Source organism: Mustelus asterias, chromosome 9 (genome assembly GCF_964213995.1).
Source record: "Mustelus asterias chromosome 9, sMusAst1.hap1.1, whole genome shotgun sequence".
Classification (NCBI taxonomy): Eukaryota; Metazoa; Chordata; class Chondrichthyes; order Carcharhiniformes; family Triakidae; genus Mustelus; species Mustelus asterias.
In genome coordinates this window covers 42,277,922-42,301,557 of record NC_135809.1, presented here as the reverse complement: position 1 = coordinate 42,301,557, position 23,636 = coordinate 42,277,922, and the positions used below count along the sequence as shown (strand labels likewise).

At 41.0% G+C, this 23,636-nt stretch overlaps 1 protein-coding gene across 3 annotated transcripts in view; it reads left to right on the top strand.

Moving 5' to 3' along the window:
* Positions 1-23,636, top strand: part of erc1b (ELKS/RAB6-interacting/CAST family member 1b) — a 788,812-nt gene that overhangs the window by 157,235 nt on the left and 607,941 nt on the right. The gene's annotated exons all lie outside the window — the stretch shown is intronic.

Below are 23,636 nucleotides of genomic sequence, written 5' to 3'. Positions count from 1 at the left end.
ACCAGGTAGAAAGTGCAAAAGTGAATTCAACTCACCCCTGCTCGCCCTTTCAGCCTAAGCCCTGTGAGCCAAAGTCTTATAGCTCACACTCTGCTTCCCACACACTCCACTGCCCGCTCCCGACGCTGCCCGCTGTATACTGCAGCCTACCTTTTATACTTCACGCGCTTAAAAAACCCTTCCCAGACTCCTTTGCTGCCCACTTCCAGTTTTCACTTTAAACTTGAAAAACTGCTGTTAAAGTAAAGGCCAAAAAAATACACACACTAGCTGACTAATTAAATAAATAAACAATTCAATTAATCTCTCACCAGCACTGCTGCCTTCAATCACCCCTCTCAGCTTGCTCCAGTGGATCAATGAGGGGGAACCTCCCAGGTAACTGACTTTTAAAGTTAAAATAAAAACCCTTCCCAGACTCCTTTGCTGCCCACTTCTAGTTTTCACTTTAAACTTGAAAAACTGCTGTTAAAGTAAAGGCCAAAAAAATACACACACTAGCTGACTAATTAAATAAATAAACAATTCAATTAATCTCTCACCAGCACTGCTGCCTTCAATCACCCCTCTCAGCTTGCTCCAGTGGATCAAATGGGGGTGCAGAGGGGAGGAGGAAGATAAGAGGAGGAAGGTGAAAGATGGGTTGGGGATGGGAAAAGAGGTTGGAGGATGGGGGGAGAAAAGGAAAAGGTGTAAAGGAAGAAGTGCGTGTATGACAGATGTCAGGTAGAAAATAGAATGGAGAATCAGGCTGAATATTGAAGGACCAGAATGGAAAAAGTAGATATTGTGATATATAAGTGATACAACAAGATAAAATGTGGCAAGGATTAGTGGTAAGCCAGAGGAGTGGGAAAGTCTTAAAAACTGACAACAAATGACCAGAAAATAGTAAAGAGGGAGAAGTAAACTGAGGGTAAACTAGCAAGTAATATAAAAACCAACAAACAGCGAGAGCTTCTTAAGTATACGAACAGGAATAGTAACCAAAGTGAACATAGGCCCCTTCGAGAATGAGACCTGGAAAATAATAATGGGGAACCAGAAAATGGTAGAGGGTTAAATACATACTTAGTGTCTTGTACCATGAAGACTGACGCATAGAAATCCAAAAATGTTTAATAATTAAGGGACAAAAAGGGGCAGGTAATTAATACAATAACTATCACTGTGGAAAAAGTACCAGGGAAACTAATGGGCCTAAATGCCAGTAAGTCCCCTGGACCTGATGATAGATTACGTCCTTAGATATTAAAGAGAATAGCTACAGAGATAGTGGATGTACTGGTAGTACATTGGTGTTTGGAAGAATGAGAGATGATCTTATTGACATGTATTGGATCCTCAGGGGAGTTGACAGTATAGATGCTGAGTGATTGTTGACCCTTGTGGGATAGTCTAGGACGTGAGGGCATAATCTCAGTATCGGGGGTTGCCCATTTAAGACAGAAATGAGGAAGAATTTCTTCTCAGGGCAGTGAATCTGTAGAATTCTTTACCATTAGAGTATGTTCAAGGGTGAGATAAACAGATTTTAAATCAATAAGGGAATCGAGAATTTTTAAAAGGTGGCCAATTTATGCCTATAGACTTCGACTCTATTTAAAAACTCGCAAAAGGCAAAGTCTCTGTTCAAAAGATGTAACAAAATTTATTTTAAAACATAAAATCAAACAGGACATCCAAACAAAAATGTACGGCCGTTCGGAGGTCTCCAAATGGTTAAACAGCTCAGGTTCAAAGCTGAAAAACCTCCTGAGATCTAGGTTTGTAGCCAAAATACTTAATGGTTATACCCTTTTGTTATCTAAAATACACCTCTTCATTAGCTTGGAATCAATTTCATTTCGTGTTCACATGTCAGTACAGTTTCTTGACAAGATACTTCAGTCAGTTTCAATCTGCCACTCAGTACAATGATATCTCATTAGTTCATTGAATTCGGACATCCTCCCATCTTGGCTAAACCCATTTCCTGGTTGCTATGTAACTATGGATGCTTTCCATAGATGAACCTTTCCCACAGGCACATTGCCAAGACACGAAGATACGTGATTCCTGGGCCTGAGGAATTAATTATCTTATGTCTGGACAATGTATGCTGCTATAAAGGTACAACATTTGTTCAAAAACTTGTAACTTTCCAATACATACGTTTGCTAACTAATGGATTCCCAGCTTGTCGCTCTAACCTTCTGACCTTACCATTACACTTTGCAGCATTTGCTCTTTTTGACTGAGGCAACAATATATTTTATATATTAAAATACATTCAATACTTCAGTATATATACTTTAAAATCATATTCATCTGTTTTAATACTAAAGCAAAGTTTGTTTATTAGTCACAAGTAAGGCTGACAATGCTCAATGAAGTTACTGTGAAAATCCCCTAGTCGCCACACTTCGGCACCTGTCCGGGTCAATGCACCTAATCAACATGCCTTTCAGACAGTGGGAGGAAACCGGAGCACCTGGAGGAAACCCACGCAGACATGGGGAACGTGCAAACTCCACACAGACAGTGACCCAAGCCAGGAATCGAACCTGGGTCCCTGGCGCTGTGAGGCAGCAGTTCTAACCACTGCGCCACCGTGCCGCCCGCATTCAGTATCTTATGAACTATATGAGCGAACTGTTCATATTAACTTGTTATAAAGAATCATTTAACCTCTTTTTTTGCTATCCTGTCTCCATAAAGACTACATTTGTCTGTGAATCTCACTAGCTGATTTGAAATTCCCTTCTACAGAGTTATGGGGATAAAGCAAGAAAGTGACATTGAGGATTATCACATCAGATCAGTCATGATCTCATTGAATGGCGGAGCAGACTCGATGGGCCAAATGGCCTAGTTCAGCACCCATGTCTATGGTCTTATCAAGCTGAATATAGAAGGACCAGAGGGGAAGTGAAAAAAGTAATGCAAATAGCAAGGAGAGATCATGAGCAGAGACTTCCATAAGCATATGAAAAATACATGTGTGGTAAAAGAAAGAGTAGGGCTGATTTGGGATAAAGAAGGGGACTTGCATGTGGAACCAGGAGAAATAGCAGAAATATTAAATGAGTACTTTGTATCTCTCTTTATGAAGGAAGAAATGCTACCCAGGCTGAAGTGAGAGAGGAGGTAACTGCTATATTTGAAGAATTTACAAGTGAGAGGGAGAAGGTTTTAGGCTATCTTGACATAAAACAAATAGGGTACCAGGATTGGATGAGATGTCTCCAAGGATACTGAGGGGAGAGTGTGGAAGTTGCAGAGGTGCCTTTTAGTCTTCATTAGTCACAGGTAGTGCCAGAAGACTGAAAAAGTGGGAATGTTACACACTTGTTCAAAAGGGGGTGCAAGGATAAAGCCGACAACTACAGACTGGTCAGTTTGAGTTCAGTAGTGGAGGAACTTCTGAAAATAAAAGTAACATATTGTGGATGCTGGAATCTGAAACAAATGCAGAAACAAAGGTAATAATCATGGGGTATTTTAACCTGCATATTGATTGGTCGACTCAAATTGGACGTGGAGGGCCTGAGAAAGAGTTCTTAGAATGCTGTCGGGATAGTTTCATTGAACAGTATGTTACAGAACCTAGGAGAGAGCGAGTTATCTTAGATCTGGTACTGTGTAATGAGACAGGTAGAACTAAGGATCTTCTTGTGAGGGATCCTCTGGGGTTGAGTGATCATAATATGGTTGAATTTCTGATACAGATGAAGGGTGAGAAAGTCGGGTCCCAAACCAGTGTCCTCTGCTTGAACAGAGGGGAGTACGATAGGATGAGGGCGGAATTGGCTAATGTAGACTGGGCGAGCAGACTGGTAGGTAGGACAGCTGAGGAACAGTGGAGGATTTTTAAGGAGATTTTTTTAAGTACTCACAAAAATATATTCCGGTGATAAAGAAGGAATGTAAGAAAAGGGATATCCAGACATGGATAACGAAGGAAATAAAGGAGAGTATTAAAATAAAAACAGATGCGTACAGAGTGGCCAAAAATAGTGGAGAATTAGTGGATTGGGAAAGCTTTAAAAAACAACAAAGAACGACTAAGAAAGCGATTAAGAAAGGAAAGATAGATTATGAAACTAAACTAGCTCAAAATATAAAAAATGATAGTAAAAGTTTTTTACAAATATATAAAAAGGAATAGAGTGGCTAGAGTGAATGTTGGACCCATGGAGGACGAGAGGGGAGATTTAATAGTGGAAAACGAGGAAATGGCTGAGACTTTAAATAAGTTCTTTGTGTCAGTCTTCACGGTGGAAGACACAAATAGTTTACCGAATATTGGAGATCGAGAGTTGGTGGGAGGTGAGGTCCTTAATACAATTACTGTTACTAAAGAGGTAGTGCTTGGTCGACTAATGGGACTGAAGGTAGACAAGTCCCCGGGCCCGGATGGAATGCATCCCAGGGTACTGAAAGAAATGGCTGAGGTAATAGCAGATGCATTAGTAGTTATTTATCAAAATTCGCTGGGCTCTGGGGTAGTGCCGGCTGATTGGAAAACAGCTACTGTTACGCCGCTGTTTAAAAAAGGAAGTGGACAAAAAGGAAGTGGCTGAGCGAGTGGGCGAGGATCTGGCAGATGGAATATAACATTGGCAAATGTGAGGTTATCCACTTTGGAAGAAATAATAGTAAATTGGAATATTATTTAAATGGAGAAAAATTACATCATGCTACTGTGCAGAGGGACCTGGGGGTCCTTGTGCACGAATCGCAAAAACTCAGTCTGCAGGTGCAGCAGGTGATCAAGAAGGCGAATGGAATGTTGGCCTTTATCGTGAGGGGGATAGAAGATAAAAGCAGGGAGGTCTTGCTGCAACTATACAAGGCACTGGTGAGGCCGCAACTGGAGTACTGTGTGCAGTTTTGGTCCCCTTATTTGCGAAAGGATATATTGGCCTTGGAGGGAGTGCAGAGAAGATTCACCAGGGTGATACCAGAGATGAGGGGTGTAGCTTATGAGGAGAGATTGAACAGATTGGGTCTGTACTCGTTGGAGTTTAGAAGGCTGAGGGGTGATCTTATAGAGGCATATAAGATAATGGAGGGGCTGGATAGGGTAGAGGTAGAGGAATTATTTCCACTTAGAAGGGAAACCAGAACTAGAGGGCACAGCCTCAAAATAATTGGGGGCCGGTTCAGAACAGAGTTGAGGGGGAACTTCTTCTCTCAGAGGGTAGATAGATTTCTGATCGCTAAGGGAATGAAGGGATATGGGGAGCAGGCGGGTAAGTGGAACTGATTCGCTTCAGATCAGCCATAATCTTGTTGAATGGCGGGGCAGGCTCGAGGGGCTAGATGGCCTACTCCTGCTCCTATTTCTTATGTTCTTATGTTCTTAAAATGCTGGAAAAATGCAGTAGCTCTGGCAGCATCTGCAAGGAGAGAAAACAGAGTTAATGTTTCGCGTCCACTTGACTCTTGCTCAGAACTAAAGAGGAGGAAGCTTATGTTGAATTATATACTGTGTAAGAGGGGGTGGAACAGACTAGAAGATCAGTGATTTAACTGAAAAGGATTGCAACTGAGATGTCGCAAAACCTAAGAATAAATGACAGATGACATGGTGGGGAGAGAGGGTTTTCGCATTGGAGCAAAAATTGTTTGGGATAGTCAAAAAAAATGTAAAGATGGAGGAGAAAAGTCACACTTGAAATTTGTTGACCTCGGTGTCGAGTCCAGAAGATTGTAATGTGCCTACTTGAAAGCTGAGGTGTTGTTCATTCAGTTTGTGTTGCTCTTCACTGGTGCATTACAGCAAGCCAAAGGTGGACATGTGGGCACGAGAGCAAGATGCTGAATTGAAATAACAAGCAATAGAAAAGTCAGGATCATGATTGCGGGCTGAGCGAAGGTGTTCAGCAAAGCGATCTCACAGTCTGCGTTTAGTCTCCCCAGTGTAGAGGAGATTGCATTGTGAGCAGCAAATTCAATAGACCAAATTGAAGTTGGTGCAAGTGAAATGTTACTTCACCTGAAAGGAGTGCTTGGGGCCTTGTACATGAGAAGACTGAAAGACCTTCCTGCCGAGATTTCCTGGTCGAGCAGCAGTGGACCTCACCCTTTGGCAGAACCAGGAAATTGCACCCTCCATTTCAGACATCTTGAGCAGGATTCTCTGGCCGTGTGCGTCCCAAGACTGGAAATTCCCGCCTGAGCTCAACAGCCTTTAAATGGACTGCCGAATTTTCTGTGTCTCCTGCTATAATTCCCGTGGCAGGTGAGATGGGAGAATTTTGGCCCCAGACCAGGATTTTTCCCACAGGTCTCAGGATCCCAACATCATTGTTAAATCGGGTTCAGAAGCCTGAATTGTGGGGAAAGTGGTCTGTGATTTTCCTTGAATCTCCGAAACCCATTTAACCTCTTGAACCAAACGTTTGGTCATGTGATCTAGTGCTGCCTTACGTTGCCTCTCATTACTGTACAAGTTTGACTTTTGAAACTTACTCCGCTATGGGAGCAGTTTGGAGAGGCAGAATAAAATTTCTGGTTGGGGAGAAAATAACTCGGTTCACAGTGGGGGTGGTTGATGAGTTGCACTGGTTAAGGATTATAAGAAAAACATAACAGCAACTCATCAAAACAGGCTGCTTTTTCTGAAGTTTGCTTAGTTTTGTGATGTTTGAAGCATCAAAATTTAGAAATACGGACAATAAACTATGATTGTTTTTAGTGTCTGAATGCTCAAGTGATGTTGCTAATTGCAAATGTTTGAGTGTTGTGGTTTGGGGCAATTGATAACATTGATATCAGTTATGATGCTTGTAAGGTTAAATGATAGCCAGATGGTTTGAGTGCAATTGATGTCAAATAATGACTAAATAATTGTTTTTGAGTATAATAGATATTGAATGAGGACAAATAAATGCTGTTGAACACAAATGGTGTCAAACCTTTCAGGTGAGGGCCATGTCCTTCAGTTGTCTCTTCAACAACTTCAGACTAATTCTGATTTGAACAGTTCTGGGTAATAATACTCGGAAAATAGTTGCCAACTAAATTCTGAAGCAGCATCCAATCAGACGTAGACAGGATAGATCACTGTTTATGTTCATGTCCATATTCAATACATACATATTGACTCTTCCTTCAAGACAATTGACTGAAGGTAACCAAATAGTAGCGCTTGCTTTGTTTGGATTGACTTAAACAATGGTGTAATTTCTAGTTCAGATGTTTATTAGCATTCTGTGTACTATGACAGATTTAAGAGACAAGAACAAGCTGAAAGACAACTTTATTTTAACATAGGAATGCTTGGCATTTGATAGAGCTGGTGTGGAGTATGGGTTGGTTATGTAACTGAAGAGTTACTGGATGTGCCAGTATGGGATGAAGGGAAGGGGTTATTCCATCTAAAAGAAAGGTAGTGAAAAATTCTTCTTCAGTTGGAGTGATGGTTGAACACATCCTGATATTTGACTGAATGTAGAAACATGCTTTTGGGTGAGTTGGAAAGGTGGAGCTTGGAAGATCTGTGAAGTGACCACTGGAAAATTCGAGTCTTAAAATAACAATTTACGCATAAGGGTTTTGGTTGTTCTGGTTTAAGAGATCAGAGGTGTGCAGTATTGAAGAAGTACACTTAAGCCATCCTGGTGATAGATGGAATATTGAATTTGGAATTCGGGTCAGGATCAATCAAGGTATTGAGATTGCAAACTACTGAGTGAGCAGCTATGAAGTTAGAGCAAAGGTCAAGCGTTCAAGAATTAAGCAGTGGGGGTCACGTGATGCGAGCAATGACATAGCTGTGTTTCCTGTGAGCTCTGGTGCTAATCAGTTAGAAATCCTTTCATTTATTTTGCTCATTCAGCTTGTACTCAGTTTTTTTCGGAAGTGAAAACTCCATATTTTGTCCCTGGAAGATTTTTGGTTGAACTTTGCTGACAAAATTCTGAGAAATGTTAAGAAAACCAATGAAAAGAGAGAGAGCCAGAGACAACTAGGGTGGAGTCGACTCTTCAACATTGTGACTTGGTGAAAGAGCCGGCTCTTGACCAAACATTTTGAAAAGCATTACAACTGATGACTACTAATATTATCGAAGTCATTGATGAGAAACTCGGTCTATGAGTGCAAAATATCAGGGCTCAGCTCTACAAGTGCAGAATACTGATAAAAGGCTTGATGAAGCTTGGAGAGAATTTTTACTGTGGAAAATGCAACTTCCTTGGTAGAGGCCCATTTACAATCCATGCAAAAACAACTGCTCAGTATGACGGAATATCTAGGTGATCTAAAGAAAAAATGTTCAGGTCCTTAGTTTGAAAGAAGGAGCTGAAGGTGAGCTTCGAATTAAACTTTTTGAGAGCTGGCTACCACGCTTTCTTAACATAGAAATGAAAACTGGGTGCATTAAATTAGAAAGGGCAGACCATTTACTTGCATTGAGACCGAGGGATAACCAATGATCCTGGCCCATAATTATGTGTTTTCATAACTTCAAAGATCTTCAAAAATAATGATGGCAGCTAGAATGGTGGGGCCTTGCTCTATGATGGAGCGAAGGTCTCTTTCTTTTCAAGATTTTTCAAAGGTGGTACAAGATAGGCACAAGGGTTTTGATGAAGTTAGAAGACAACTGGAGGCCATTGGAACACGATATGCTCTGCTGTTTGCTGCCATATTGAGGGTCACATTCAACAACTCTACAAAAACTTGTGATATCCTGGCTAAAGCCAAGGCTTTCGTGAGCTTTGTGGAAGACAACAATTCAGATCCCTCTGCTGAATGTCTCTAGTAACAGGTTGCAGTTGACTGTAAAGTCTGGATTTCAGCATGGCCAATCCACCTAACCCGGCACATCTTTGGACTGTGGGAGGAAACCGGAGCACTTGGAAAAAACCCATGCAGACACTGGGAGAATGTACAGTCGCCCAAGGCCAGAATTGAACCTGGGCCCCTAGAGCTGTGAGGCAGTCGTGCTAACCACTGCCACAGTGCTGCCCTTTTAATAAAAATGTGCCATTTAGATCTGAGAACTGTGTGAAAGATAAAGGGGGAAGGTTTGTGATTGTTAAAGGAATGCTGCATGGAGAAAGTATTGTGATAATAAATGTGTATGGCCCTCCAAATTATTCTTCTGATTTTGTAACTTCTGAATTAGCATCAACAAATTCTTTCACAGGAGGGGACTTAACTGCCACCTAAATCCTTTGATGGACAAGCTTCCTATAACTAGAAAGCCACCTACTCAACAGGTGAAGGCATTAGTATCTGTATGCGAGGAATTGGGATATTTGGAGAACGTTACACCCCGAAGACAGAATTTGCCGCCTTCCCTGTTCCCTGTAATGCGAGGAATTATTATTTTTTCATGCCAAAAACAATGTTACATTCAGTTCTTTCCTAATGTACAAGTGTATTGTGATCTCTGATCGTGCTCCTGTCTTCCTGGAATTTTCACTCGAGGCGATATATTTACAATCTAGATTATGGAGGTTTAATGCATCTCTGCTTAAAGATGATAACTTTACTTCTTATTTCAAATCCGAATTTGAACATTTTTATTCGATCGATTCTCTTTCTGAAGTCAGCCTCTCAATCCTGTAGGAGACTTGCAAGGCTTTTGCAAGAGAACTGGTTATTTTGTATATAGTCACCAGAAAGTGTAAAATGCTGGAGCGACAGTGCCAGCTAGAAGTAAAATTCGCAGAAACAGATAGAGTATGGTAAGAATCCTAGCCATTTAATGCTGAAAGAAATTAACGCAATCCGACCAGCACTGGACCCCTTGTTGACTCAATGTGCTGAAAGAAGTATAACATTTGTGAAACAAAAATTGAGTTTGAAAATAAACCAAGTAGATATTTAGTTCTCTTTACAAAGAAGAAGACGCTATTTCCTCTGCACTGTATTCAAAGGGCAATACAATGCGTAAGACTGACAATATTAATAAGGCATTTAAAAACTTTTATGTCGATTTATATAAAACAGATCAGTCCTTCGATGCATTAATGCAAATGAAACAATTTTTCTCTTCTGTTGAACTCCCGACAATTTCTTAAATACTCCGATTTCTGAGTGGGATTTTAGCTGCATTGAGGGATCCTTAGTCTGGTAAGGCTCCATGACTTGATGGTTTTGGAAGTGAATTTTATAAGGAATTCAAAGACATGCTAGTAGAACCTCTGATTAGTCTGTATAACCTTTCATTTTTAAGCAGGGCAGTTGTTTCAGTCACTTAGAGAATTGAATATCTCTCTAATTTTGAAGACAAGCAAGAGTCCAGAAGAACGAGCATCCTCTAGACCAATCTCACTTTTAAATGTAGATTTGAAATCTTCCCTTGATTATCCAGGGTGATCAGACTGAGTTTATAAGAGGATGAAAGTCATGCAACAGTGTTAGGATATTATTAAGTATCATTCAGGTTTCTCAAAAACAAGCGGTAGACAGCTTGGTGATTTTATTGGATTCAGAGAAAGCATTTGATGGGTAGAATAGAACTATTTATTCTGTGCGCTGCAGAAATTTGGATTTGTGGTGGTGGGGGGTGGGGAGGAGTTAACAAGTGCTTTATAAAAATCTATTTGTAGCAGTTCTCACGAATAGTTTTAGTCTTTAGCAGTGGCGGACCAAGCAGGGTTGCCCGCTATTCCTATTGCTTGCAGTACCTATTGAGTTCTTAGTCGCGGCAATTAGACATAATGCTTTGATATTTGGTTTGGCTAGTAGTGGAAAGCCGGAAATCTCTGTTCCTGCTATTATTGACATTGTACATAAGAACATAAGAACTAGGAGCAGGAGTAGGCCATCTGGCCCCTCAAGCCTGCTCCGCCATTCAATAAGATCATGGCTGATTTTTTTGAGGACTCGGCTCCACTTACCCGCCCGCTCACCATAACCCTTAATTCCTTTACTGTTCAAAAATTTATCTATCCTTGCCTTAAAAACATTCAATCAGGTAATCTCAACTGCTTCACTGGGCAGGGAATTCCACAGATTCACAACCCTTTGTGTGAAGAAGTTCCTCCTCAACTCAGTCCTAAATCTGCTTCCCCTTATTTTGAGGCTATGCACCCTAGTTCTAGTTTCACCCGCCAGTGGAAACAACTTCCCTGCTTCTGTCTTATCTATTCCCTTCATAATCTTATATGTTTCTATAAGATCTCCCCTTATTCTTCTGAATTCTAATGAGTATAGCCCCAGTCCACTCAGTCTCTCCTCATAAGCCAACCCTCTCAACTCCGGAATTAACCTAGTGAATCTCCTCTGCACCCCCTCCAGTGCCAGTATATCCTTTCTCAAGCAAGGAGACCAAAACTGTACACAGTACTCCAGGTGTGGCCTCACCGGCACCTCATACAGCTGCAACATAATCTCGCTGTTTTTAAACTCCATCCCTCTAGCAATGAAGGACAAAATCCCATTTGCCTCCTTAATTACCTGCTGCACCTGCAAACAAACTCCTTGAGATTCCTGCACAAGGACACCCAGTTCCCTCTGCACAGCAGCATGCTGCAATTTTTTACCATTTAAATAATAGTCCATTTTGCTGTTGTTCCTACCAAAATGGATGACCTCACATTTACCAACATTGTACTCCATCTGCCAGACCCTCGCCCACTCACTTAGACTATCTATATCACTTTGCAGACTTTCAGCATCGTCTGCACACTTTGCTCTGCCACCCATCTTGGTGTCATCTGTGAATTTTGACACACTACACTTGGTCTCCAACTCCAAATCATCTATGTAAATTGTAAACAATTGCGGTCCCAACACTGATCCCTGAGGCACACCACTAGTCACTGATAGCCAACCAGAAAAACACCCATTTACCCCCACTCTTTGCTTTCTGTTGGTTAACCAATCCTCTATCCATGCTAATACATTACCCGTAACACTGTGTACCTTTATCTTATGTAGCAGTCTTTGGTGCGGCACCTTGTCAAATGCCTTCTGGAAATCCAGATACACCACATCCACAGGTTCCCCATTGTCCACTGCACATGTAATGTTCTCAAAGAATTCCACCAAATTAGTCAAATGTGACCTTCCCTTCATGAACCCATGCTGTGTCTTACCAATGGGACAATTTATATCCAGATGTCTCGCTATTTCTTCCTTGATGATAGATTCAAGCATTTTCCCTACTATAGAAGTTAAGCCAACCGGCCTATAGTTACCTGCCTTTTGTCTACCTCCTTTTTTAAACAGTGGCGTCACATTTGCTGTTTTTCAATCTGCGAATTGTCCAGAGTCCAGCGAATTTTGGTAAATTACCACTAGTGCATTTGCTATTTCTCCTGCCATCTCTTTTAGTACCCTGGGATGCATTCCATCAGGACCAGGAGACTTGTCTACCTTTAGCCCCATTAACTTGCCCAACACTACCCCTTTCATGATAATAGTTTCTAGGTTCTCACCTGCCATAGCCTTCTTGTCATCAATTTTTGGCATGTTATTTGTGTCTTCCACTGTGAAGACCGACACAAAATACCTGTTCAATGCCTCAGCCATTTTCTCATTTTCAGTTATTACATTCCCCTTCTTGTCCTCTAAAGGCCCAATGTTTACTTTTGCCACTTTTTTTCATTTTATATATTTGTAGAAACTTTTGCTATCTGTTTTTATATTCTGAGCTAGTTTACTCTCATAATCCATCTTACCTTTGTTTATAGCTTTTTTCATGGCTTTCTGCTGACTTTTAACGATTTCCCAATCCTCTAGGTTCCCACTAATCTTTGCTACTTTGTATGCATTTTCTTTCAATTTGATACCCTCCTCTATTTCCTTAGATATCCATGGCTGATTATCTCTTTTTCGACAGTCCTTCCTTATCACTGGTATATACTTTTGCTGACCACTGTGAAAGATCGCTTTGAAAGTCCTTCACTGTTCCTCAATTGTCCCACCATAAAGTTTTTGCTCCCAGTCCACCTTGGCCAACTCCTCCCTCATCCCTTTATAGTCTCCTTTGTTGGTTTGTGGGTTGGTTTGTTTCCTCCTCAGGTTATAAAAAATCATGTTGCTAAGTTTGAGGCCATGCCATTAGGAAGGCTTAGGGGGTAATCTCCTCCATTGCTCCCTTCCCCTTCAGATGGTCCCCTTCAGGGTTTACCTATTTGGATATTTCTATTACCCCTCATTCCATCAGTTGTATCAGGGAAACTTGCATCTATGAAGTGAAATCTACATTGCTGGTCCTCTCTACCTATATTATGGCTGGGTGGGATAGCACTGATTGAGATGAATGTATTACCTAGGTTGCTGTACCCTCTACAGATATTACCAGTTTTACTTTCTGCTGAGGCCCTGAAGGAAATTAATGAGGGATATTGCTCCTTCATATGGAAAAAAGAGACCTGGCTTAAGATTGGCCATATTACAACTTCTGAGTTCAACAGGTGCCTTGGTGTGCCAAATATAAAATTGTATCAGCTAACCCCCCATCTTAGATTTATATGAGAATGTTTAAAAGGAGACTCACTTCCATTTGGTTCAATTTTGAAACTGGTCAGCCAGAATTTACAAACTGTTTCTTGGAGACTCCAATAATCACTTATACTCAGAGTGTGGAAGATGTTCCATGATTTGATTTGTTGACTTCTGCTCTCTCTCCTCTACAGGGTAACCCAGATTTTCCTCCAGGTCTTATGGACCATGGTTTTGGCATTTGGAGGAATCAGGGACTCTCAGGAATGGGCAACCTGTTTAGAGAGGCTTCTCATCTTTTGAGCAACTGTGTCAACATTATGATATCCCAAGACATTCAATAATCACGCAATAAAAGAAAGCATTCCACATATGTTCTTTACCACCTTATCCATCTGTCCTGCCACCTTCAGGGACCTGTGGACATGCACTCTTAAGGTCTCTCTCTTCCTCAACCTCTCTCAATATCCTCCCATTTATTGAGTATTCCCTTGCTTTGGTTGCCCTCCTCAAATGCATTACCTCACAATTTTCCGGATTGAATCCATTTGCCACTTTTCCACCCACTCATCCAAATCATTGATATAATTCTGGAGATAATGGCTAACCCCTTCAGTATCACCTACACAGCCAATTTTTGTGTCATCTGCAAATTTCCTGATCATGCCTTCCAAATTTAAATCCAAATCATTGATATGTACAACAAACGGCAAAGGCCCCACTGAGCCCTGTGGAGCAGCTCTAGAAACTGCTTTCCATTCGCAAAAACATCCACCAACTCTTTGCTTCCAATAATTTGCCCACCACTGAAGTCAGATTGACCAGCCTATAATTTCCTGGCCTATTTATCGCACCCTTTTTAATGAAGGCGGTAATATAAATTATAGGTTTTATTCAATATGCAAAAATCATCGTAAATTAGACATGCTACATTTTAAATATTAGAAAATAATGAATTGGATGCAGGTATTGTGATCAGGGCTCTACAAAAGCAAACCTAAAACACAACAATATCTGCAATATGGCAAGCAAAATGTAGTTCTTGATATATTATGGCGATGCTGTGTATAAAGGCATCAATAATAAGGCAGAAAGAATCAAAAGGCAATAAATTATCACAGAAAAGTTAATGGAAGATTAAGACAGCAACCAATGCTAGACTGGTGAATGGGAACATCAATTTGTACCACCTTGTGAAAGTAGGTAGAATGTGAAATATGTTCTTGTTTTTAAATATTAGCACAGATTAATTTATTTAAAAGTAAATTGGAATTCCTGTTCAGTTGAAACCAATAGATGCCAGTCTTGTTATGTTCTTCAGTTTTGAGAGGCAAGTGCTGAGTCAGTGGTCATGAGAATAATTTATAACAGTACTTAGAATGGCATCTGGTCTCAGTGGCCCCAATAAATTCTAGTGCAATTATAAAAGGCCCATTAAATTTAAGTGCATCTTTGGTTACTCAGCTGCAGGAATTTTTATTATTTTCATCCATTAACCCACTTCAGCCACTTTGCATGTTGTGACTGACATAGGTTTTTTCCATTATTTGTCTTATTTTCCATTTCAGAAAAAAACTAAATATTTTATGTATTGAGGGTGAGAAAAGGCAGTCAAGCCTCATTCATGTGTGCTCCATTTTTAAGTGGACTCTTCTCTATGCGCTTACCATCTTACTGTGCCCTGCTGCCCACCCACATACCGGGAAGTCGAAAGGTCAAAAATTGAGACCTAGAGCCAATCAAAAAATCTTCCCTGATCCCTAACTGCTATGACAAGCAAACCTGAAGAATTACTTTTCTTGAGAATTAAGTTTTCTCTCTGCTTCATTGGGCCCCACAATAAATGTGTGTATGTGATAAGCATGGTTTTCTTTCCTTCTGATACCAAGAAACTGGCGTTTAAAATTATGAAAGGATGTAAGGTAGATGAAAACAGTTTCCTGTAGATGCAAGATTGCACATAGATTAAGAACGTCAGGGAAGGGAAATATTTATGCATGATGTGAGTCTGTGGAATTCATTTCCAAGTTAGTGGTTGAGGTTGGAACTGTCTGTAATCAAAATTAGGTTGGAATGGCAATGACAGAAAATGGATATGAGAATAGGGTGGGTAAATGTGATCAGAACAATTTTGGCACACAAAATCTAAGCATCAACATAGATTGGATGAACCAAATTAACATCAACCTCATTTGGAGCCAAGGACAAAGGCTTGCACCTGTGCTCTTACTGAAGGGCATGGGAAAAACTAATGAAAAACTATGTCAATTGTTAGGATGGAAAAGTCCAGAGGTAATGATGATTCTATGTAAACCCTTCATAAGACTAGAGTTGAACTACTGTTTAAGTGAGTGGACAAGGGTCTGGCAGATGAGTACAATGTTGGTAGATGTGAGGTCATCCATTTTGACAGGAATAACAGCAAAATGGACTATTATTTAAATGGTTAGAAATTGCAGCATGCAGCTGTGCAGAGGGACCTGGGTGTCCTTGTGCATGAATTGCAAAAGATTGGTTTGCAGGTGCAACAGGTAATTAAGAAGGCAAATGGAATTTTATCCTTCATTGCCGGGGGATGGAGTTTAAAAACAGGGAGGTTATGTTGCAGCTGTATAAGGTGCTGGTGAGGCCTCACCTGAGTACTATGTACAGTTTTGATCCCCTTACTTGAGAAAGGATATACTGGCACTGGAGGGGGTGCAGAGGAGATTCACTTGGTTGATTCTAGAGTTGAGAGGTTTAGTTTATGAGGAGAGACTGAGTAGACTGGGACTATACTCATTGGAATTCAGAAGAATGAGGGGAGATCTGATAGAAACATATAAAATTATGAAGGAAATAGATGAGATAGAAGCAGGGAGGTTGTTTCCACTGACGGGTGAGATCAGAACTTAGGGGGCATAGCCTTAAAATAAGGGGGAGCAGACTTAGGACTGAGTTGAGGAGGAACTTCTTCACCCAAAGGGTTGTGAATCTGTGGAATTCCCTGCCCAGTGAAGCAGTTGAGGCTACCTCGTTGAATATTTTTAAGGCAAGAATAGATAAATCTTTGAACAGCAAAGGAATTAAGGGTTATAGTGAGTGGGTAGGTAAGTGGAGCTGAGTCCACAAAAAGATCAGCCACGATCTTATTGAATGGCAGACCTGGCTCGAGGGGCCAAATGGCCTACTCCTTCTCCTAGTTCTTATGTTCAGTTTTGGACTCTTTACTCTGGGAATAACTGAGAGGGTATGGTGCAGATTAGCTGGGATGCTGTCTGGTGTAATGGAAAACAAATACAAGGTAAGACTTTTTCAGATTTGATAGAAACGTTTAAGGCAATGGTGTCATGGATAGTGTCAAGACAATGGCAGATGATGTAATGTGTGGTTATTTTAGTGCTGAGATAGTGCTATAAACATAATTAGAGAAATTCAAGGAATATGGTGTCATGGATGTGCCAATAGCAAGCAATGCCAAAAATGTAACAAAACCTACATGTAGATTTCAAAAGGCATCACAGGATGCGTCTCCCAGTGATGAGATTAGCAGGTTTCAGACAGACCAGGAGAATGTATTGTCGTGCTGATACAAAATGCCCTAATTAGGTGATTGAGCCATCGAGGGGAGGCATACATATGTTAATTTTTAGAGCCACAGAAGCTGAGTTAACTGACAGCAAATACACAGAACAATCAAAGGGGAAAAATAGTACAATTGCCAACACTCTGGAAAGCAGAGGGGCAGATTCCACCCAGCCACTTAGAACCTAGCAGACAAGAAGCAAAAGTGCAGAAACCTTTTGGTAGGCAGTTAAAACTATATCTTCGCTGAACCAAGAAGAGGCGTTTCTTAGGATAACTCCTCAATTGTGTACAGTGTGCTAACTATAAGCTGGCCTTTACTTCTAGATCTCTTGAAGTGGATGTTGTTTAGGAAGAAGGATGTTATTAAAGCTTTCAGATCTTTTAAATATACTTTGGACCAAAAAGGGTAATTTATACGTAAGCTGTGTGGCTGTGTTTCATAGACCTTATACTTAACTGTCATAGATCATTATAGTCCTGTTTGTGTATATGTGTCTTTTGTTTATTGTAATGAATAGTCTTTAAGTATTGTACTATGCATGGGCTGATTACTTTATCACCAGGTCCCCCAAGTAACTTCTCACTAGGTCTTCCAAATGACTCCTCTCACTATTCCCATTAACAAAATGATACACCATGAATTGGAGTTCCGAGTTGGCATACCCTTGCAGATAACATCAGTCGGGCTTGTGACAATAGGTATGGACTTTGAAGGTGACTACACATTCGAGGAAAAGGAGGCTGATTGGCCTGCAGTTTGCATGGGTAGAGGTGTCCAGGTTGGATTCTTTGAAACACCGGCAGCACTGGTTTGGCTGAAAGGCTCTTGTAATTTTTATATAATGAAATTTTTAGCGGTAAGCCACAGCTCTTTAAGAGCAGGCATCCCTGCCAATTTACCTCCCCAACCTAGTGTGCTGCAGGCCAAGCTCTGTAAGTCAGTATTCAGATTGGACGAGGCCTCATGTACACCTTCTTAAATATTTGTGTCCTGACTAATATAACAAGATAAGATGCAAGGGAACTTCCACATTGATTGTACATTTAACATGCATCTTTAGAGAGTGTTTTTATTTAGATCGTGGCTGTGTGGTTTGCAACATTATAGTCTGTATTGGTCTTAGAGTTATTTGTACACAGGGATTGCTGGGGGCATGTATGAGGGATTTGTGTTAATGGGGGAGCACTTTGGGACCAGTGACCATGAATCTATTAGCTTTAAAATAGTTATGGAAAAGGATAGGTCTAGTCCACAAGTTGAAGTTCTAAATTGGGGCAAGACCAATTTTGATGGTATTTGACAGGAACTTTCAAAAGTTGATTGTGGGAGGCTATTCACAGGTAAAGAAACATCTGGCAAGTGGGAGGCTTTCAGAAGTGAGATACCAAGAATTCAGGGCCAGCATGTTCTTATTAGTGTGAATGGCAAGGCTGGCAGGAGTAGGGAACACTGGATGACTAGAGATATTCGGGCTCTGGACAACAAAAAGAGGAAGCATATGTCAAGTATAGGCAACTGGGGTCAAGTGAATCCCTTGAGGAGTATAGGGGGTGTAGGAGGACATTTAAGAGGGAAATCAGGAGGGCAAAAACAGGACATGAGATAGCTTTGGCAGAGAAGGTAAAGGAGAATCCAAAGAGATTCTACAAATGTATTAAAGGAGGTCGTCTGCCACAGGAGGCAGGTGAGATCCTAAACAAATATTTCTCGTCAGTATTTACCATGGAGAAGACATGGAAGCTAGGGAACTCGGGGAAGTCGATAGTGATATATTGAAAAGTGTGCAGATTACAGAAGAGGTGGTGCTGGAGGTCATAAAACACATAAAAGTAGATAAATCCCTGGGACCTGATCAAGTGTATCCCAAGACATTGTGGGAAACTGGGGAAGAAATTGTGGGCCCCCTAGCGGAGATATTTGTATCATTAACAGCCAGAGGTGAGGTGCCGGAAGACTGGAGGGAGGCAAATGTTGTGCTGTTATTTAAGAAAGGTGGCAGGGAAATGCCAGGGAACTACAGACAGATGAGCCTAACTTCAGTGGTGGGTTAGTTGTTGGAAGGGATTCTGAGAGACAGGATCTACGTGCATTTGCAAAGGCAAGGACTGATTAGGGATAGTCAGCATGGCTTTGTCTGAGGGAAATCACATCTTACAAACTTGATCAGGTTTTTTGAAGGGATGACCATGAAAATAGATGAGGCAGTGCGGTAGACATTGTCCACATGGACTTTAGCAAGGCCTTCGACAAGGTACTGTATAGTAGACTAGTCAGTAAGGTTAGATCACATGGGATCCAGGGAGAAATAGCCAATTGGATCCAAAATTGGCTTGTTGGTAGGAGACAGAGGGTGGTGGTAGAGGATTATTTATTGAACTGGAGGCCTGTGACTAGCGGTGTGCTGCAGGAATCAGTGCTGGGTCCACTGTTGTTTGTCTTTTATAATAAACAATTTGGATGAAAATATAAGAGACACGGTTAGTACGTTTGCGGATGACATCAAAATTGGTGGTGTAGTGGACAGTGAAGAACGTTATCTAAGACTACAACGGGATCTTGATCAACTTGGCCAGGGTATGACGGAGTTTAATTCGGATAAATGCGAGGTGTTGCATTTTGATAAGCTAAAGCAGGGCAGGACTTAGGGCCCTGGGGAGTGATGTCGAATGAGAGACCTAGGGGTGCAGGTACATAGTTCTTTGTAAGTGGCATCACATATAGACAAGGTGGTGAAGAAGGCCTTTGGCACACTTGCCTTCATCGATCAGAACATTGAGTACAGGAGTTGGACGTTATGTTACAACTGTACAAGACATTGGTAAGGCCACGTTTGGAGTACTGCATACAATTCTTGTCACTCTGTTGTAGGAAGGATGTTATTAAACTGGAAAGGATGCAGAAAAGATTTACAAGGATGTTACTGGGACTGGCATGTTTGAATTATAAGGAGAGGCTGGGACTTTTTTTCCCCTGTAGTTTAGGAGGATGATCTTATAGAGGTTTATAAAATCATGAAGGGCATAGATAAGGTGAATAGCCAAGGTCTTTTCCTCAGTGTAGGGGAATCCAAAACTAGAGGGCATAAGTTTTAAGGTGAGAGGGGAAAAATTTAAAAGAAACCTGAGGGGCAACTTTTTCAGAGGGTGATACAAATATGGAATGAGCTGTCAGAGAAGGTGATAGAGGCAGGTACAATTACAACATTTAAAAGACATTTGGACTGGTACATGGATGGGAAAGGTTTTGAGGAATGTGAACCAAATGCAGGCAAATGAGACTAGTTCAGTTTAGGAGACCTGGTCGGCATGGACAAGTTGGGCCAAAGGGCCAGTTTCCATGCTGTATATCTATATGACTCTATGACTCTAAAAACGTAACACATCCATCAAGAAAGAGCATTGCTCTATTGAAAACAAAGGCAGGGAGGTCCTCAGTGACTGCAATAAAAAGTTGGTGAGATGGATCTACCTTGTGTTGTACTCTGGGGAGAACACTCTCAGAAAAAGCTCTAGAGGTGAGCATTGTAGAAAGCCTGCCTGTCATGTCGGAGCCAATATCTAAGCCAAGGTGGAGGAACTTGGCAAAACTGCAGGTGCTGATTCTATAGCACCTGAACTTATCAAGCACAGGGAACCAGTACTCTGCAGCATTTGCACAAACTTCTCTGTCTCTGCTGAAGTGAGGGGTCAGTTCCCAGGATTTGCATGATGGAAAGATTGTGACCCTGTACAAGAACAACTGCAACAACAAATAACTATTGAGGCCTCTCCCTGCTGAGCGTTGTGTGGAAAATATTTGGCCCTGTTATCCTTGTCAGACTGCAAATCTTGGCTGACTGCATCTACCCAGAATTTCAGTGTGGTTTCAGAACTGGAAAATCCAGAATTGACATGATCTTTTCATTCCACCAATTACAAGAGAAATGCAGTCAACACAGGAGACCACTATATATTGCCTTTATTGATTTCACAAAGATATTTGACCATATGAGCACAAGTGGTCTACTTAAGCTGCTCGAGAAAATTGGTTGCCAAAGCAGTTCAGTGTGATCTCTTTCTATGACAACTTAATTGGGGTAACAATTCTGAACCTTCTGTTCAAAACCAATCTGCAGTGAGGTCAAACGATGTTGTGTCTGGCAGCATTGTCTATGGGCATATTATCTTTGCTGCTATCGTATGCTGCCAGGTCATCTACACAGTATCTACACAGTAGGATTCCAATAACGATGGACATCTTCAGTGGCAAATGGACAGACTTTGTCATCCCTTTGAAGTATTTGGTTTGACCAATAACATCAGAAAGACTAATGCCATGATCCAGGGATTTTCCATACTACCATCCATCAGCATTGACAATGCGATGCTGAAGGTTGTTGATAGCTACACATATATCAGCTCCACAATTACCCGCAATCTGTCACTTGATGCTGAAACCTACACGCATTACAAAAGTTCTAGCTCTTATGTCCAAGTTGGGAGAGTGTGGAATACTAGCGCCCTGACTGAGAAAACCAAATGAAGAGTCTACCAAGCCTGTGTCCTTAGCAGACTTCTCTACAGTGGTGTGACCAGGGCAAAATATGTGAGGCTGATCAAAAGACTGAACAGTTCCCAACACACAGTTGACCACCACAGGGCAAACCATCATCTCACAAGATGGAAATCTACCACTGAGATGGTGGTCAGATGAGTTTTAGCTCTTTATTCTGCTTATTTGTGAGTAGGTGTTTTTATTTGTAGCAGTAGAATGCAGTTCTTTTTTAGACTCTTGTATTGCAGTTGGGCAGTGGTTGAGATGCAGTAGTAATTCTGGATATTTTTCTGCTTCTTTTACAATGTTTGAGTTCCAGTTGTCGCTGCTTTCTCCAGGTTTCCAGGAAGGTGTGAGTGAATTCACAAAAAAATGTAAAACTTGCAAATCCACTGAAAACAAGCAGGGATTTTAAAAATATATTATAGCACCATGTATTATAACAACTCATCTGAGTACCATCTCAGTGGTAGATTTCCATCTTGTGAGATGATGGTTTGCCCTGTGGTGGTCAACTGTGTGTTAATCATCGTGTGGTGTGGCTCAGGAGCCCCATTCTGGCATGGAAGTCTGCTGCATTGGACAACAGTGGCTGAGAAGATGCATGATACGCTGGCCTCTGTCTTCTCTGGACTGTATCATGTTATGGAGCAGTGATATTTTTATTTCCCATTTTTCTAAAACGTATAAATCAAAAACAGCTTGATAAAGCAGCATTATGTTAATTGGATACATTGGTCTATTGATGTGTTTTTCCTGTCTAATCCCAGTTATGGATCCGTACAAGAGAGCCAGAACACAGAATCAACAGGGCTGAAAATTTGCAGGAGGCGATGCTTTCAATTTTTCCTTTAGTTGCTAATGGTGGCTGTGTTTTTTAAACTTGTAATTTGTACAAAACTGTGATTTTATCAAAGTGCTACTTTGCTGTCGCATGATCCTTCCAGTCAGTCACTGAAAATTCTCTTATCTTTTTAAAAGCTATCAGTCTCAATGGGAATCGTAACAGAAATTTTTGTTTGTATTCAAGAGCTTGTGTCTTTCCTCTCAGCTTTGTTATGTCAGCATTGGATACAACTTTTCCATTCTCTAAAACATTATTTTCCTTTATTTTAATCATGAGCTTTGAGCATGGTTGCTATCTATTTGCCCATACCATGCTCGTGTTTGCTGTAGTTTTAATTCAGATGCTTTAACCTACCAACTGCCATTAATTTCTCCTTCTCAGCCTGATGCTCCAATATCCTTTTAAATTTAGTGGGCTGAGTTTCAAACTGATTGGATGCATCTTTGATTCAAACATGAATCCTCACAGCAAAATTGTAGGAAGCTATTGATTCTCTTAAGACACTCAGCTTTTTGTGCACAAGTTCAGCTTCCACAGCCTCTGGACTTCTATGAAACCACTAGAGTAGGCAGACAATACCTGCCAAGTCATTTCCTGAGTTTAAAAAAATCTACACCCTCAATAGGCAAATAAGGAACCATCCCCACAATTACAGAAACAGTAACTAAGTCACATTTTAAATTGCCTCTCTACAAAGGAACGGGTAAATAATTTCCATCAGCACCCTGTATCAGTACATTTTTTTAGAAACTTTTTGGAGGGAAGTTCATATCTGTTTGCAAGTGTTTACTTATGAAGTGACTGTTGGAGGGGTGGATAAAAGTACTGGCTTTACTGGATGCTCGTTTGTCTTCAAGGGACCTGACTCTCTTTGCCTCAAATGTTTAGATTGTTTGATAGTGTGAAGAAGTTGGAATGAAATGAAAAGTAAAGAACTGTAAAGATAGGCATGTTGCTGCACTGAGGACCTGTGAAATGCAGATTTGACTAGTAGCAAGGTGGAACCAATGCTTTGTTAAGCAAAGTGGAGACCAGCAGTCTAGTGGCCTAGATCATAGCCATACCCAGTTTGCAAAGTGGGTCAAGCTTTTGTGCCGAAAGCAGAAGAAACTGCCTGTGTTGGACACCAAAAATTCTACCCTAACCTAGAAAAGTTTCCCAAAAGCAAGCTACAGGTCTCGTGTGGTAATTATTTGCTGGATTTGGCTCATTGTGTTAAAACCTATGGGATGTTGCTTTGGGGGAAGTGTATTCTCAGAGCCTAGGAAAGTAGATAGATTAAAGTGGGTATAT